Below are 17,935 nucleotides of genomic sequence, written 5' to 3' on the forward strand. Positions count from 1 at the left end.
GTCACTTCTTGCACTGATCCTGTGGCTTGAGCCACATTTCAGCTGAAGTCCGAGGCTGCTCCTGACTCCCACTGCCTAGAAGCCTCCCGCCTGGTTAGAGTCACACTGCTCGGCCCACGGTATCCATCCGTTCGGTCCATGGACTCCATCCACACAAGCAGGGATGCTCAGGAACGCCGCACGAGAAACAGCCTGGAGAATGCAAGACCGAGATGCCACCTCTTCCCGCTTGGTGCAGACCCACGCATGGAGCACACTCCGAGTCTATGTGCCCAAGGGAACAGTCCGGAGTCTATGTAGGGAGCTCCCTGTGACAGCCGGCCAGGAAAGTGTGCACGTGGCAGGACTTCCTGCCTTCCTGGGGCTCTGGCTTTGGAACCAACAGCTGCCCCCACCCTTGTCATTGCAAGTATCTTTCTTCCTGGAGACAGAGTGTTAGGGGGTTGACTTCAGAAGGAGCCACTCTCTACCTACAGTTATTTGAGGCAGCAAGTCCTCCAGTTTCAAATTCTCTGCTGGCAGAGGCAGCGCGGCCTGGTCAGTGATTAGAGAGGCCTGGACCAGGTGTCAGGAAACAGGCATCCTGTCCTGGCTCAGAGTCTTGGAAAGTCAGGGCTAGAAGGGATGGAGGAGGTCATCGTCACCCATTTCACAGATGTAAAAACTGAGGCCCAGGATGGTGAGGGGGTTCGTCTGAGTCCACGCTGTTTGTACAGAGCCTGGATTCTGGACCGGGCTCTAAATAGACCTGAGTCACCTTCTCTGAGCTGAAGTCCTTCACCTGTGAAGTGGGCTTGAGACTGGCCTTGCCCACCACCCAGGGCTGTTGGGATGGACGTTGCGCAAGTGGGGTGTGAGCTGTTAAAACGCGGTGCATGCGTTGTTCTGCAACGTTGCTGTTGACCTATGAAGTAACTTCCCTTTTCTCCCCCGACTGCCCACGGTGGGGTTGGTTCTTTCTGACCTCTCTCTCACGGGATTTTTCTACTTTCTGGTGAATTTTAGGCTCAGCACAGTGATATAATGAGGTCATGTGGGGATGACACTGAAGTAGGAATGAAGGAGAATGTGCATGAGCAGCATGAGGGCTCGGTGCCCAGCAGAGGGTCAAATGTACCTGTCCCATCGGGGATTATTCTGTCTCATAAAGTGGGCTATGGCACCTTGGATTCGTCTGGTTGGACAAATCCCCCCAAGTGCTTTTGAGGTTGATGGAGTTAGGAGATGATGCAGAGGCATCATTAAGAGGCCTCCTCATGGAACATCACTTTGGTGGATTTACCCAGGTCTGGTCCTCATCCTTGCAAATCTAGAACCCAGACTCCATCCAGACAAGCAGAGATGCTCAGACTCTATGATAACTCAATTAAAGTGATTTATTTGGGGGACATTCATTTCAAGGGACCTGAATTATTGTGATCCACATCCAGGCATGCTTCTGTGCCCCTGTCCAGATTTCTGATTTCAACTCTCTGGGAGGTTGCTGAGTGGGCAGAAAGCAGCTCATGAGCATGACTAAGATCAGAGTCCCTGCACTGGGAGTTTCTCCTTCCGCAGCCAGGCTGGCCTCCAATGGCCCACTTGGCCTCTATCATTCTTTGGGTTCCATCACCAAATATTCTGCTGTGGGCATCACATTTTTCGTTTAGAACAGAATTTCTCAACCTTGGCACTATTCAATTTTTTGTGATATTTTTATTTTTATTTTTTATTTATTTTTTATTTTTTTGTGTGCGTGAGGAAGATCAGCCCTGAGCTAACATCCATGCGAATCCTCCTCTTTTTGCTGAGGGAGACCGGCTCTGAGCTAACATCTATTGCCAATCCTCCTCCTTTTTTTTTTCCCCCAAAGCCCCAGTAGATAGTTGTACGTCATAGTTGCACATCCTTCTAGTTGCTGTATGTGGGACGTGGCCTCAGCATGGCCGGAGAAGTGGTGCATCGGTGCGCGCCCGGGATCCGAACCCAGGCCGCCAGTAGTGGAGCGCACGCACTTAACCGCTAAGCCACGGGGCTGGCCCATTTTGTGATATTTTCAAAGACACAATTCATATATTATAAAATTTGCCCTTTTAAAATGTATGGTTCAGTGGTTCTTAGCACATTCACAAAGTTGTGCAACCACCACCACTATCTAATTGCAGGACATTGTTATTCCAAAAAGAAACTCCACACCCACTAGCAATCATTCTCCACTCCTCCCTTTTCCTCCCCTCAGCCCTTGGTAACCACTAATCTACCTTCTGTCTCTATAGACTGATCTATTCTGGATACTTCATATAGGTAGAATTATACAATATGTGGCCTTTTGTATCTGATTTCTTTGACTTAGCATTATGTTTTCAAGGTTCATTCATGTTGTAGCTTGCGTCAGGACTTGGTTCATTTTTCTGGCTGAATATTATTCCTTGGTATGGATAGACCACATTTTGTTTATCTATTTATCAACTGATGGACATTTGGGTTGTCTCCACCTTTGACTATTGTGAACAACACCACTGTGAACACTCATGTACAAGTTTTCACGTGAACATACATTTTCAGTTCTCTTGGGTATACCCCTAGGAGTAGAATTGCTGACTCATACGGTAACTCAGTGTTTGACTTTAACTATCGACATTTCAGATGAGATCATTCTTTGTTGTGGACAATTGTCCTGTGCACTGTGGGATGTTTAGCAGAATCCCTGGTCTCTACCTGGTAGATGGCAGTAGTAACGCCCCTCTTCCCAAACACACACCAATTGTGACAACCAAAATTGTCTCAGACATTGCCAGATGTCCCCTAGGGGACAAAATTGCGCCTCATTGAGAACCTCTGGTTTAGATGGTTCGTTGGATTATTAAGGTAAAGTCATAATACTGGTCCTTTGGGCCTGGAAAATATTCCGTATGTCTTTCTAAACTTCCTCCTTCCCCATCCCCCAACACTGAGTTTTCATTAAAATTAACTTGTTCTTCTCGCAGTCAGGCCCTCACTCTCATGCCCTCAGACACCTCATTTTCTGTCATTTCTTCATTCCCTTACTCACTGTCTATTTGTTAACTCTCTGCTCAGTACCAGGAGCCATCCACGCCCGGGGATGGGGAAGTAAAGGAGATAAACAAGGTTCCTGCTTCACAGCTCTCCTCTGCCTCCTCTGCTCATCACCACCAGTAAGACACTCTTGTTGATGCCTGCCACGCAGAGACAGGGCCAAGTGTTCTAGAAAATTAAAATGAAAGGTCTGTTGGAAGCCATGATGTCTATGCCCCCACTGCACACAGGACTTCAGGAGGACGGAGCAGGGGAATCAGAGACGTCACAGCAGTGCCGGGAGTGGGATTCACATGTCTTGCTCCTACTAGGGTGCTGTTTTGCTCCCATTATTCAGGATTGGGAGTGTTTGTCCTGACATGATCACCCCAGGCTTTCTCAGGGTGCCTCATGCACCCAGCCTTATCAAATGATGTGCAAGTCCAAGATGGTTCTTTTTTTTTTTTTTAATATATTAGTCTTAAAAGGTTTATTTTTGAGTTGAAAAGGACTCAAGAGTTACCTAGGAGATGAAAGGCTAGAAAATCCTTCCAGCACCCATCCTGACTTTATCCTCAGCAGTTCTTGGTCTTCTCCATGTGGCATTTGATGATTTTAACTGTCTGACCCAAACCTGCTCCTCTAGCCTCCTGTCCCCTCCTCCTGCCATCCTGAAAAGCCCTCTGCCCCCCATTTCCCCAAACTCTTTCACATCTTTGTGCTGTGTATATGTACCCCCTCTGTGTGGAGTCCCCTCCTTCCTTCTCCGCAAGGAGACTCCTACTATCCTTCCAGGTGATATCTTATACCCTCTGTGACGCCTTTGCTGGTCACCCTGGGACGAGGTGGCTGTCGCCTGCCAGCCACCACCTCTACAGCATCTGGTGCCTTACCCCCCGTATAGCACTCCCCTGGAGTGGGGATGGTTTGCGGATGTGACCTCTTTGAGTGCAGGATGGATGTTTGGTTCGCCTTCGCATCCCCAGCGCCCAGCTCAGTGCTTGGCGCTTGATAGACACTTAGTATGTGTGTGCGTAGGGGTGAGTTACTGCGTCACTCATTTCACTCAACTCTTCTCCGCTTGGGAACAGGACAGGCCCTTCTGCCCCGTCACTCCAGCTCCAGGAGGCTGAGAAGGATCAGGGTCGGGGGCAGCCTCAGAATCCTCCCTTTCCAGCCCCTGCCTCTCCTGACATACAAAAAGCAGCAAATCCTGACCCCGTGTGGATTTTACACCAGCACTGTTCCGTAGAAATGTAACGGGAGCCCCACTTGTAATTTAAAATTTTCTAGTTGTCACATTAAAAACACTTTTAAAAAGGTGAAATTAATTTTGGTAGTATATTTGATTTAGCCCAATATGCTCAAAATATTATCATTTCAGTGATATTGGGGATATTTTAAATTCTTTTTTGCATAGTAAGTCTGCAATACCCAGTGCGTATTTGACACTTGTGGCGCATCTCAGTGCAGACCAGCCGCATCTTCAAGTGCTCCAGAGCCACATGTGGCTCGTGGCTGCTATGTTGGTCTGGATGCTTGTTGCCCAGCTCCCAGATCTCCTTGGTGCTTCTCTTTCATCTACCTTCTCCTCCTACCCCCTCCAGCTGTATCTTAATTTCAAGTATTAGAAGGTAATGGCGAGGGAAAACTTTCAGAGCTGGTTGGAAAGAGTGATGGAAACTTGACTGTGAGCTCTATCTTGGTAACACAGTAAGCAGAATGCATGCAAAGTTCCCATGTAGAAACCACACAATGTGGCAATCCTCCGGCTGGCGCACTACCACTCCTCACTCCCCATCACAGCTCCCTGCTGCCTCTAGCCAGCTGCTTTTCCTCTCCAAGGCTCTTGTTTTCTCTCTCACGGTTAGGACAGTGCCCTAAATAAAAGCCTTCAGGGGCTGGCCCGGTGGTGTAGTGGTTAAGTTCACACACTCTGCTGCAGCAGCTTGGGGTTTGCAGGTTTGTATCCCGGACCTACACACTGCTCATCAAGCCATGCTGTGGCAGCGTCCCACATACAAAATAGAGGAAGATTGCCACAGATTTTAGCTCAGGGACCATCTTCCTCAAGCAAAAAGAGGAAGATTTAGCTCAGGGCTAATCTTCCTCACCAAAAAAAAAAAAAAATGTCTTCAAGGTGAAGATTCTGCCTGTCTTTCCTCTTTGACAATTAAGGTATGATTAGCACTGGATTTTTTTCCTTCCCGTTTGCTCTTTCAGAATCAGTTTAATTGGTGTTCATCTTACTTTGGAACATTGATGTCATATGATGGTTGGTGGAGACACATGTGGTTTGGGGGGGGCGTCTGTGACACCAAGCTGGAGAGAGGCTGTCAGCTCTCTATTATCCTGGTAATACAATCTATGGGGTGAGGGTGGGGGTTCCAGTGCTGGTTGGTGTGGGTGGCAAATCCTAGCACATTGAGGGCCCACAACAGTGCATGTCACCAAATGAGACATCAGAGGACACACCCAGAAGTCCCCCAATTCCTGCACAGACTTGAGAGTCAGATGTTAGAGGGCACCTAGTGCCATCTCTGGCCACTCTATATAAATGATGATCGCTAATGGACAAGCAGCAATGTCTCTGAGGCTCAATTAGGCATCTCTGTCAAAGGGTCACACTAGAATCTACCACCACATACAGAGGCCCTCCTGTTTGAGGACTCTGGGCTGTGCCTTGTAGAATTCCTTCTTCTTGCTTCCAGGCCTGTGCCAGCAATGACCCATCTTTTTTTTTTTTGGCTGATGCCACCTGAGGATGCCCTGAGGTTAGGACATACCCTCTGTGGGAACAGGGAGGAGAGCTGAGCTAAAGCCCTTTAGCACTTGAGGGGCATTGTTCCCCAGTAAATCTAGAAGAATTAGGAGAGAAATTGGCAGCTGAATAGAGTCTTAATACTTTTTTGCCTGGGTTTATCTCTAGAACCTGGAAAGGGGTGATGGCTTATGCAAGACTTGAGCTGGGAGGAACCTGGACCCTCACGGAGCCTTCTGTTTGCAAAAAGGATGCTGCTGTTGCCCTGGAGGAGACTGACCTGGGAAACTGAGGAGAGGAGGAAAGGGTCAAGTTCCCCAGGCTGTAGCCACAGAGAACCCCAGGCCTTGAGAGGTGGGTGTGAGAGCAGGGAGCTTGTCATGTTCACATGGACCAAGATGCAGGGATTCAGGAAGACACGAGAGGAGCCAGAGAACAGAGGGCATTACAGGAAGGCTTCTGTAAAGATGTCTTGGTCGCCTCCTACCCAACTTCCTCTCGCCCAAGATAGAGCTGCCATCTTGTCTGAGTGTCCCCCATTCCCCAAGCGAATCAGAGGATGATGGTCCCAGCTGCAAGGTGGTCCCAATCACTCTGTCAGTGATTGGTTTAAGGGTGGTCACCTGAGTCTGAACCAGCCACTGAGATATCAGGTGGGATCTGGTAGCTGGGGCTCTGAGGAGCTTCTCAGGAGAGGTGGTCTGATTTTCTTTCTTAGAAGTCCTCACTTCTGGGTGTGGTCACTGTTTCCTACATACTCCCTGGGGGAGAACCAGCCTCAGGATGAAGACAATGCTGAGACAGTGATGCAAAGAGTAGGAAAGAACTTGCATCATCCAACCCCAAGGGCACCCTCAAAGGCCAAACAAACCAACTAAAAACCCAAAATGAATAGTTAACAGTGAAACTGGAGAGGAAGCTGTGGCTGCTCCCACCAAATGCCCTTCTGGGAAGGCCAGTGTTTGGGGATGAACTGCAGAGTTTGGGGTAACCATAGACTCATACCACTGAATATGAGGAGCTATACCTAAGACACCACTTACAACCAGAATATTTAAAGGATCTATGTCTGGTAAAATGGTAGACTGGGAATTACCTACTTTTGAGCAAAGGGAAACGATTTAAAAAATATCACTAATAAAAACTTATCTCTATTGCAGCTTCAGGTAGAAAAAGTTATTAACAATCATGATAATATTAATAGTAGCCTTTGAGAGTTATAAGCATGGGGCTGGGATTCAAATTTACACTTCCCACAAGTTAGGAAAACCCTAAGCAGGAAAAATTAAATTAAAATGGTGTCATGTTAATATCAGCCCTTGATGCCCAGTAGAAGCAAACACAAACACTTTCTGGAGGACCGCATCCTCAATCCACAGATTAAACTTAGCTAAAGGCAGGCTCCCAGTATAACATAACCAAGTACAAAGAAAACAAGTCACCATAAGGGAGAGTCAGCAGAACCAAACAAGAGATTTAATTCTCCAAAGAAGAGCGGCCCCGGGGCGTAGCGGTTAAGTGTGCGCGCTCCCCTGCTGGCGGCTGGTTCAGATCCCGGGCACGCACCGCCACACTGCTTGTCAGGCCATGCTGTGGCAGTGTCCCATATAAAGTGGAGGAAGATGGGCACAGATGTTAGCCCAGGGCCAGTCTTCCTCAGCAAAAAGAGGAGAATTGGCAGATGTTAACTAAGGGCCGATCTTCCTCACAAAAAAAAAAATGTGGCTTATCCCTCAGAACCAAGGTATAAACCAGGTAGCTAACTCCCATGAGTTCAGCTTTGCCTTGGAGACCAACTTAGCACATAAGAATATTTTTTCAAGTACCTTCTGTTTTACTTGCCAAACCAGACAAATTGCTTTCTGAGTCTGTGTTTTTAATGACCCCACATCCTTTCTATAGTGGCTTCAGGTAGTTTTATGTTAACTTCTGTCCTCTGCAAGCAGCTAGTGCCCTGAAGGAGCTGTCCCATTGCCCAGAACTTCTGGATCTCTCCTCTCCTCTGTCCTGGGAAGAACTCTCCAAGAGCACATGTGGTCCTGGCTTCCCACAGACTTCATCAAGCACTTCCAAGGAGCGGATTGAGGGCTCTGAGCTAACATTTCCCCAGCAGAGTCTTCTTTAATCCCCATGATCATTCTATGAGACAGGTCCTGTGATCATCTCCATTTTACAGATGAGGAAACTGAGGTTTAGTGAGAGTAAATGACTGGTCCAAGATGGTATGCAAGGAAGTAGCAGAGCTGAGATTTGAGCTCAGATCTATAGGATTTTAGTACCTATAATTTTAACCATGACCCTATAGTGTCTCCCTTACGACTTTCTTGTCTTCAGATAACTGTCATTCACTGTGGGGACCAGGTACAGCCTGCATCACCGCTCAGAGCTCCACCCGGAGCCTGGGGGCAGGTGAGGCTGGGTCTCAACCCAGAGGAGGCTCAGAGTCAGCCAGAGGAAGGAGGGATTGCCTCCAGAGTTGCTTTAGAGTATGGGACTTGCTTCTCCCCATCAAAGTTTTTCACAGCGACCAATGCAATGTCTTCACCTTCTCACTCGTCTTTTTTTTTTTTTTTTTTTTTTAATTAATAGATTTTATTTTTGGGCCGGCCCCGTGGCTTAGCGGCTAAGTGCGTGCGCTCCGCTGCTGGCGGCCCCGGTTGGGATCCCAGGCGCACACCGACGCGCCGTTTCTCCGGCCATGCTGAGGGCGCTTTCCACGTAAAGCAACTAGAAGGATGTGCAACTATGACATACAACTATCTACTGGGGCTTTGGGGGAAAAAATAAATAAATAAAATTATTTAAAAAAATAGACTTTATTTTCAGACTAGTTTTAGGTTCACAGCAAAACTGAGCAGAAAGTACAGAGAGTTCCCACATGTACCCCAACACACGCAACAGCCTCCCTGAACATCAACATTTGTTACAATTGATGAACCAACATTGACACATTGTTATCACCCACAGTCATAGTTTACACTAGGATTCACTCTTGGTGTTGTACATTCTATGAGTTTAGACAAATGTATAATGATATGTATCCATAATTATGGTATCACACAGAGTAGTTTCACTGCCCTAAAAATCTTCTGAGCTCCACCTATTCGTCCTTCCCTCCCAGTAACTCCTGGCCACCTCTGATCTCTTTATTGTCTCCGTAGTTTTGCCTTCTCCCAAATGTCATATAGTTGGAATCATATAGTATGTAGCCTTTTCAGATTGGCTTCTTTCATTTAATAATATAACCTTACGGTTCCTGCATGTCTTTTTGTGGCTTGATAGCTCATTTCTTTTTAGTGTTGAGTAATATTCCATTTTCTGGATGGACCACAGTTTATTTATCCATTCACCTACTGAAGGACGTCTTGGTTGCTTCCAAGTTTTGGCAATTATGAATAAAGCTGCTATAAACATTCATGTGCAGGTTTTTATGTGGCCATAAGTTTTCAGTTCATTTGGGTAAATATCAAAGATTGCTGGATTATATGGTTAGAATATGTTTAGTTTTGTGAGAAACTTCCAAGTTGTCTTAAAAGTGACTGCACCATTTTGCATTTCCGTCAACAATGAATGAGTTCTTGCTGCTCCATATCCTTGCCAACATTTGGTGTCAATATTTTGGATTTTAGCCATTCTAATAGGTGTGTAGCAATATCTCATTATCGTTTTAATCCCAAGCTATGCTTTCTAAATCATCTCTAGTGGTGGCTGCCACAGGAGAGCCTGTGATCTCCCTCCTCAGCTGCAACCTTCCTCTTCGATGATAAAAGGAGGGGAGTTGAAACGAGAACAGGCTCTTGGATTTCAAGCCAAATGTATAGAAGGAGGCGGCAAGGGGCTCTCCTCATTCATACAACAGTCAATGTGCAACGAAAATAGTGCTTGGACTTAGCAGGTACTTTAGTTACATTTGTTGAATGAATAAATGAGTGGATGCATAAGTAAGGTGACAAGGATCTGACCTGGCTCCAATCCCATGCTTTCAATGGGAACGGCAACCTTGGCCCTAACTCCCCAAAAGGTCATCCTTGGAGCTCCCCACTGAGCAGGGAACCCACCTGTTGTGGACTAAGGCTGGTCTCTATACTCATGACACCTCCTGTCTTGGGCATGCTGAGCTGCCCCAGTCGTGGGGCTGCACAGATACAAGAGTGATTCACGAGCCTGGCCGGGGCTGGCAGGAGGTGCGCAGGGGCCTGGCCTTGGGTCTGAGGTTCCTAAGCTCAGAAAGGTTTGAGAAAAGAGGAAGCTGGGATGAAGATGATACATGGCAGCAGATGGTGCCCTTCCAGCAAGGGGATGGGAGAGTGGTGCTTTGAGGCAGCCCAGGCTCGAGGCCCCTTCCTTGTCAATCTTTACAGCATGAGAGTTTAGGGGGAGCCCAGAAAAGCCATCAGAGCTACATCTGCACCCCCATTCTGGGTGGAGACTTGACTCTGAGCCTCACAGGGGGCAGGAAACTGGGGGAGGCAGGGATCTGCCAGTAGGGACATAAGCAGACTCAACCATGAGGATCTGGGGAGCCTAAGGCAGGCGGAACAAGGCCAGGCAGACAAGCGAGTCATGGAAAAAGACCTTCAGAGGATATGTGTGGAAAGTGCCGGAAACTTATTCCTTTAGCCTCATTTATTAAGAAAACACCCTTCAGGACATATCCAGCATCAAGAAGAAAGAACCTCAAGTCCCAGGTCCTGGTAAGGGGGCCCTTCTCACTGCCGTGTCCTTCCCAGCCTGGGCTGCTGCAGCTTCTCCTGGCACCAACCAGCTTCTCTCCACTCCCAGTGAACTTCCCCTGTGGTTGCGCAGTTGCTCAGAAGCAAAGGCCCAGGAGGAGGAACCCATAGGGAAGGAGGAGTTGTGCTTTTCTCTTAAAAGAGCAATCAGTACCTGCTGTCTCCATTTCTCTACCTCTACTGACTTTTGGTTACAATACATGCTGAAATCAGCACACGAGGAGCCATCTAGTCTGTAGCTGTTTAAGGGCATGAGGGCTTCTGCACCAGGCTCCTGAGAGAAACACATTTGCTGGAAAATACTATCTCATCTCTAGTGGCTTATTTATTTAATTTCCCCTACTTCAGATAGTGGGCATATTAGGCAAGATTTGTTTGACAGATTTCATCGGAACCCAAGGGGCGGTTCCCAGAAGGGTGTGTGTGTATGTGTGTGTGTGCACCGTGGAGGTGGTGTTCAGGACAGACAGACAATAGATGCCTACTCCAGTGGATTCTCTTTGACAATGTTATGAGAATAACAACCCAAACAGAGTATCTCCAAAGAGATGGGGGGGGGAGGGTGGTGGTGGTTATTGAATATCAATAGTAAGAAACTGTGGGAAAAGCATTGATACTAGGTTGCCAACCACCAGCAGCCCCTCACCCCTGTGAGCCAGCTGGTGAAGCCACCGGGCTCTGGCTTTGCCTCCTGCAGAGCTGCTGGGTCACTGAGTCTGGCTGGATCTTCGGATATTTGGGAGGCTAGATCCAGGGAAGTATTCACAGAGAGGGGCCTCTGGAGCTAGTGGACTGTGGGCCTTGGTCCCCAACGGGGTGACTCAAAGGATCTTGGTCTGGCTCAAACTCTGTCCTTTCTGGGCACTACAGAATTTTCAGGCCCGTCACTGACCAGAGACCCTCAACCAAGTGGGAGAAGGTTTCTCATTGGCTGAAGGGCAAAGAGAGGGGATTAATGTCCAGGTGGGGAGGGGAGGTTCCAGCTACCATGCTGGGGACTGAAGACTCCCTTCTCCTTGATCCCCTGGTGAGGCACCTTCCTGTGGCCTCTTGAGGCTGAGAACCAGGGCCCACCTATTAGGACAGGAGGCCTGGTAGACACATCCTCTGGGGTGTTCAAAGGGAAACATTCCACATTGAACTGGAGAGTAGAACAGTACCAGAGGGTGGGGTGGGGGAAGTGGGGAGAGTTTGGCCAAAGGGCACAAACTTTCAGTCGTATGATGAATAAGTTCGGGGATCTAATGTACAGCATGGTGACTGTAGTTAATAATACTGTGCTGTATACTTGAAGTTTGCTCAACAGTCTCACCACACCAAAAACAAAACAAAACAAAACAAAACAAAGGTAACTATGTAAAGTGGTGGGTGTGTTAATCTACTTGATTGTGGTACTCATTTCACAATGTATATGTATATTAAATCATACATTTCAGAGGAGAAGTCAAGATGGTGGTGTAGGCGGACTCTGAACTCACCTCCTCCCACGGACACAGCAGACTTACAACTACTCTTGGAAAAATTACCCCTGACAGAGAACCGAAAACTGGATAAGAGGAACTCCTGCAACAAACGACAGTCCTAATTGAGGTGGAAGAGGCAGAAATTTCCTTCTGGAGAGAAAAAATGCCACCTACACAAGCCTCAACACTTCACGGCCACCGGGGAGCAATCCAAAGATACGCAGCCTTCCCTGGAGAAGTGGGGAGCTGAGCCAGGGAGTGCTCCCGCTATAGGTATTTTTTGGACCCAGTGCAACTGAGACGAGTGTTGTAATATCTGGCTTTGCTGGCTACTAACAACAATGGGGAATACCCCCAAAAAACCTGGGTCACAAAGAAATTAAAGCCAGCTCTTAAAGGGCCCACACACAAATTCACCCATTTCAGAAGGCAACCTAAAATCACCAGAAAGAAAGGTGCACAGTCCTTTGGTGAAAAGAGACTCAACTGATAGCCTCTGGGTGCATCTTGGTGAGAGGTGAGACCTCTCAAGGGACTGGGACATTGGCGGCAGCCATTATTGTGACCTAGTACAGGCATGCTGACACAGACGCTGGCAGATGCCATTGGAGTTCTCCCTGTGGCCTGCTAGCCCAAGGTCTGCCCCACCCAGTAGAGCACCGATTTAATCCAGCTCAGCCGAGGAAAGCAGCCCACCCTAGGGACTGGACCCACCCAACAACAAGCCCTCAGGCAACTTGTGGGCCTGCTAAGCAAGCTGCCTGGATTCTCTGCAGCCTGAGGAGTGTGTCCACCTCTGTGGGGCAGGGCATGCATGAGGAGCGAATGGAGAGTGTGGGGCATTGGTGCAATCTGTGGGGCTCCTGCCTTGGAGCAATTGGCCCCACTTTAGGGGGTCAGGGCATGCACATGGGACAGCACTGTGTTGACTGTGTGTGTGGCCCTGTGGATGGTGGGGTTTGTCAGATGCAGAAGACTTGTGATTCTTAAACAGCCACATAGGGGATCGGCTCCACCCTCCAAAGCCTGAAACAATTGGGTGCTCCTGTGCCTGGGGCCAGCCCCACCCAGCTGCAATCCTCAGAGAGCTGACAAGAGACCTAAAGGCTGGAGGCTTATAGCAATTGTAAGCCCCTGAGCCTAACAACCAGCTACGCTGGGGGCCTACTCACTTAATAGACAAACTGTAACAGGAATGTGCTAGTAGACCTTGCAGCCAACTGTGCTAGGACTCCCCATGCCCGAAAAAGAGACGGAGGGTGCACAACAACCACATGCAGCTGAGCATTACAATCAGCTGGCCAAGGGGACAGCTTAGCCTCCCTGGGCACCTATTACAAGACCAACCCTGTCACAACAGAAGAACACATGTAACCCACACAGGAGTCACTCCTGGAATATTTGGAACTGGTTATGAAAGGGAAGCACACTGCTGGGCCTCATAAGGCATCAGTTATATAAGGTCACCTCTCCAAGATCAGGAGACGTAGCTGACCTACCTAATACAAAGACACAAGCACAGGGGAAAAGGCAAAATGAGGAGGCAAAGGATTACGTTCCAAGTAAGGGAACAGGACAAAACCCCAGAAAAGGAACTAAATGAAACAGAAATGAGCAATCTACCCAACAGAGCGTTCAAACAAAAGTCACTGATCTTGGGAGAAGAATGGATGAACTCAGTGAGAAGATCAATAAAAAAATGGAAGATATAAAAAAGAACCAATCAGAAATGAAGAATACAATACTGGAAATAAAAAATTCACTAGAGGGACTTAAAAGCAGAGTAGAGGATACAGAAGAATGGATCAGTGTGCTGGACAAAAGACTAGAGGAAATCACCAAAGCTGAACAGATAAAAGAAAAAAGAATTAAAAAGAGTGAGGACAGTCTAAGGGGCCTCTGGAACAACATCAAGCACACTAACGTCCGTGTTATAGGTGTCCTGGAAGGAGAAGAGAGAGACAAAGGGGCAGAGAATCTATTTGAAGAAATAATAGCCGAAAACTTCCCTAATCTAAGGAAGGAAACAGACATCCAGGTACAGGAAGAACAGAGAGCACCAAACAAGATAAATCCAAAGAGGTTCACACCAAGACACATCATAATTAAAATGTCCAGAATTAAAGATAAAGAAAGAATCCTAAAAGCCACAAGAGAAAGACAACAAGTTACATACAAAGGAAACTGCATCAGGCTATCAGCTGACTTCTCAGCAGAAACCTTACAGGCTAGAAGAGAGTGACACAATAAATTTAAAGTGCTGAAAGGAAAAAACCTACAGCCAAGAATACCTACCCGGCAAGGTTATCATTCAGATGGAAGGAGAGATGAAGAGTTTCCCAGACAAACAAAAATTAAAGGAGTTTATCACCAAGAAATCAGTCCTACAAGAAATGCTAAAGGGACTTATTTAAGGGGGAAAGAGGAGAGCACAAATAGGAAAGATGATCTATTTCCATGATAAGATGGTAACAGATACAAACGCACAAATAAGAAGTTAGATATGATATCAAAAACATAAAATGTGGGAATAGGGGAGTAAAACAGTAGAGCTTTCAGATAGAGGTCAGACTAAAAAGACCATCAACTTAATATAGATTGCTATATATGTAGGTTACCATAAACGAACCTCATGGTAATCATAAACCAGAAACCTATAATATATATGCAAAAAACTAAGAGAAAGGAACCCAAACATTATACTAAAGAAAGCCATCAAACCACAAGGGAAGAGAGCAAGAAAAGAAGAAAGGAACAGAGAACTACTAAAACACTGAGAAAAAAAGTTAAAAAATTGCAGTAAGTACATACTTATCGATAGCTACTCGAAATGTCAATGGACTAAATGCTCCAATTAAAAGGCATAGGGTGGTTGATTAGATTAAAAAAAAAACAAAACAAAACAAGACCCATATATATGCTGCATACAAGAGATACACTTCAGACCTAAAGACACTCACAGACTGAAAGTGAAGGAATGGAAAAAGATACTCCATGCAAATGGCAATGAAAAGAAAGCTGCGGTAGCAATACTCATATCAGACAAAATAGACTTTAAAACAAAAACTGTAACAAGAGACAAAAAAGGGCACTACATAATAACAAAGGGAACAATCCAACAAGAGGATATAACACTTGTAAATATCTATGCACCCAACATAGGAACACCTAACTATGTAAACCAATTATTAGCAGACATAAAAGGAGAAACAGTAACACAATAATAGTAGGAGACTTTAACACTCCACTTACACCAATGGATAGATTATCCAAACAGAAGATCAATAGGAAACATTGGCCTTAAATGACACATTAGACTAGATGGACTTAGTAGATATATACAGAATATGCCATCCAAAAACCAAAGAATACACATTCTTTTCAAATGCATATGTAACATTCTCCAGGATTGATCACATATTAGGCCACAAAACAAGTCTCCATAAATTTAAGAAGACTGAAATAATATCAAGCATCTTTTCTGACCACAACGGTATGAAACTAGAAATCAACTACAAGAAGAAAATCAGAAAAGCCACAATTATATGGAGATTAAACAAAATGCTACTGAAGAACTATTGGGTCAATGAATAAATCAAAGGAGAAATCAAAAAATACCTGGAGACAAATGAAAATGAAAATTCGACATGCCAGAATTTATGGGATACAGCAAAAGCAGTTCTAAGAGGGAAATTTATAGCAATACAGGCCTACCTCAACAAACAAGAAAAATCTCAAATAAACAATCTAACAGTGCACCTAAAGGAACTGGAAAAAGAAGAACAAACAAAGCCCCAAATCAGTAGAAGGAAGGAAGTAATAAAAATCAGAGCAGAAATAAATGAAATAGAGAATAAAAATACAGTAGGAAAAAATCAATGAAACCAAGAGATGGTTCTTTGAAAAGATAGACAAAACTGACAAACCTTTAGCTAGACTCACCAAGAAAAAAAGAGAGAAGGCTCAAATAAGTAAAATCAGAAATGAAAGAGGAGAAATTACAATGGACACCTCAGGAATACAAAAGATTATAAGAGAATACTATGAAAAGCTATATGCCAACAAATTGGATAATCTAGAAGAAATGGATAAACTCTTAGAATCATACAGCCTTCCAAAACTGAATCAAGAGGAAACAGACAATTTGAATAGACTAATCACCAGTAAGGAGATTGAAACAGTAATCAAAAACATCCCCCAAAATAAAAGTCCAGGACCAGACAGCTTCCCTGGTGAATTCTACCAAACATTCAAAGAAGACATAATATCTGCCCTTCTCACACTCTTCCAAAAAATTGAAGAGGAGGGGAAGCTTCCTAACTCATTCTATGAAGCCAACATTACCCTGATACCAAAACCAGACAAGGACCACACCAAAAAAGAAAATTACAGGCCAATATCACTGATGAACATCAATGCAAAAATCCTCAACAAAATACTAGCAAATTGCATACAACAATATATTAAAAAGATCATACACCATGATCAAGTGGGATTTATTCCAGGGATGGAGGGCATGGTTCAACATCCATAAATCAATCGATGTGATACACCACATTAATAAAATGAAGAATAAAAATCACATAATCATCTCAACAGATGAAGAGACAGCATTTGACAAGATACATCTTCCATTTATGATAAAAACTCTGAATAAAATTGGTATAGAAGGAAAGTACCTCAACATAATAAAGGCCACAGCTAATATCATCCTCAATGGTGAAAAACTGAAAGCTATCCCTCTAAGAACAGGAAGCAGACAAGGATGCCCAGTCTCACCACTCTTATTTAACATAGCATTGGAAGTCCTAGCCAGAGCAATTAGGCAAGAAAAAGAAATAAAAGCGATCCAAATTGGAAAGGAAGAAGTGAAACTGTCACTATTTGCAGATTACGTGGTTTTACATGTAGAAAACCCTAAAGAATCCACCAAAAAACTTTTAGAAATAATAAATGAATATGGTAAAGTTGCAGGATACAAAATCAACATACAAAAATCAGTTGCATTTCTATACACTAACAACGAAGTAGCAGAAAGAGAAATTAAGAATACAATCTCATTTACCATTGCAATAAAAAGAATAAAATACTTCAGAATAAACTTAACCAAAGAGGTGAAAGATGTGTACACTGAAAACTATAAAACATTGCTGAAAGAAATTCAAGAAGACACAAAGAAATGGAAAGATATTCTGTGCTCTTGGATTGGAAAAATTAACATAATTAAGATGTCCATAATTCCTAAAGCCATCTATAGATTCAGTGCAATCCCTGTCAAAGTTGCAACAACATTTTTCACAGAAATAGAACAAAGAATCCTAAAATTTACATGGAACAAAAAAAGACCCCAAATTGCCAAGGGAATCCTGAGAAAAAAGAACAAAGCTGGAGGTATCACACTCCCCGATTTCAAAATATACTACAAAACTATAGTAACCAAAACAGCATGGTACTGGCACAAAACAGACATACAGATCAATGGAATAGAATCGAGAGCCCAGAAATAAACCCACACATCTGTGGACAGCTAATTTTCAACAAAAGAGCCAAGAACATACAATGGAGAAAGGAAAGTCTCTTCAACAAATGGTGTTGGGAAAACTGGACAGCCACATGCAAAAAAATGAAAGTAGACCATTATCATTCATCATACACAAAAATTAACTCAAAATGGATTAAAGACTTGAATGTAAGACCTGAAACCATGAAACTTCTAGAAGAAAACGTAGTAAGCACGCTCTTTGACATTGGTCTTAGCAACATATTTCCAAGTACCATGTCTGACTGGGCAAGAGAAACAATAGAAAAAATAAACAAATGGGACCACATCAAACTATAAAGCTTCTGCACAGCAAAGGACATCATCAACAAAATGAAAAGACAACCTAACAGTTGGGAGAAGATATTGCAAACCATATATCTGATAAGGGGTTAATCTCCAAAGTATGTAAAGAACTCATACA

Source organism: Diceros bicornis, chromosome 18, assembly GCF_020826845.1.
Source record: "Diceros bicornis minor isolate mBicDic1 chromosome 18, mDicBic1.mat.cur, whole genome shotgun sequence".
Classification (NCBI taxonomy): Eukaryota; Metazoa; Chordata; class Mammalia; order Perissodactyla; family Rhinocerotidae; genus Diceros; species Diceros bicornis.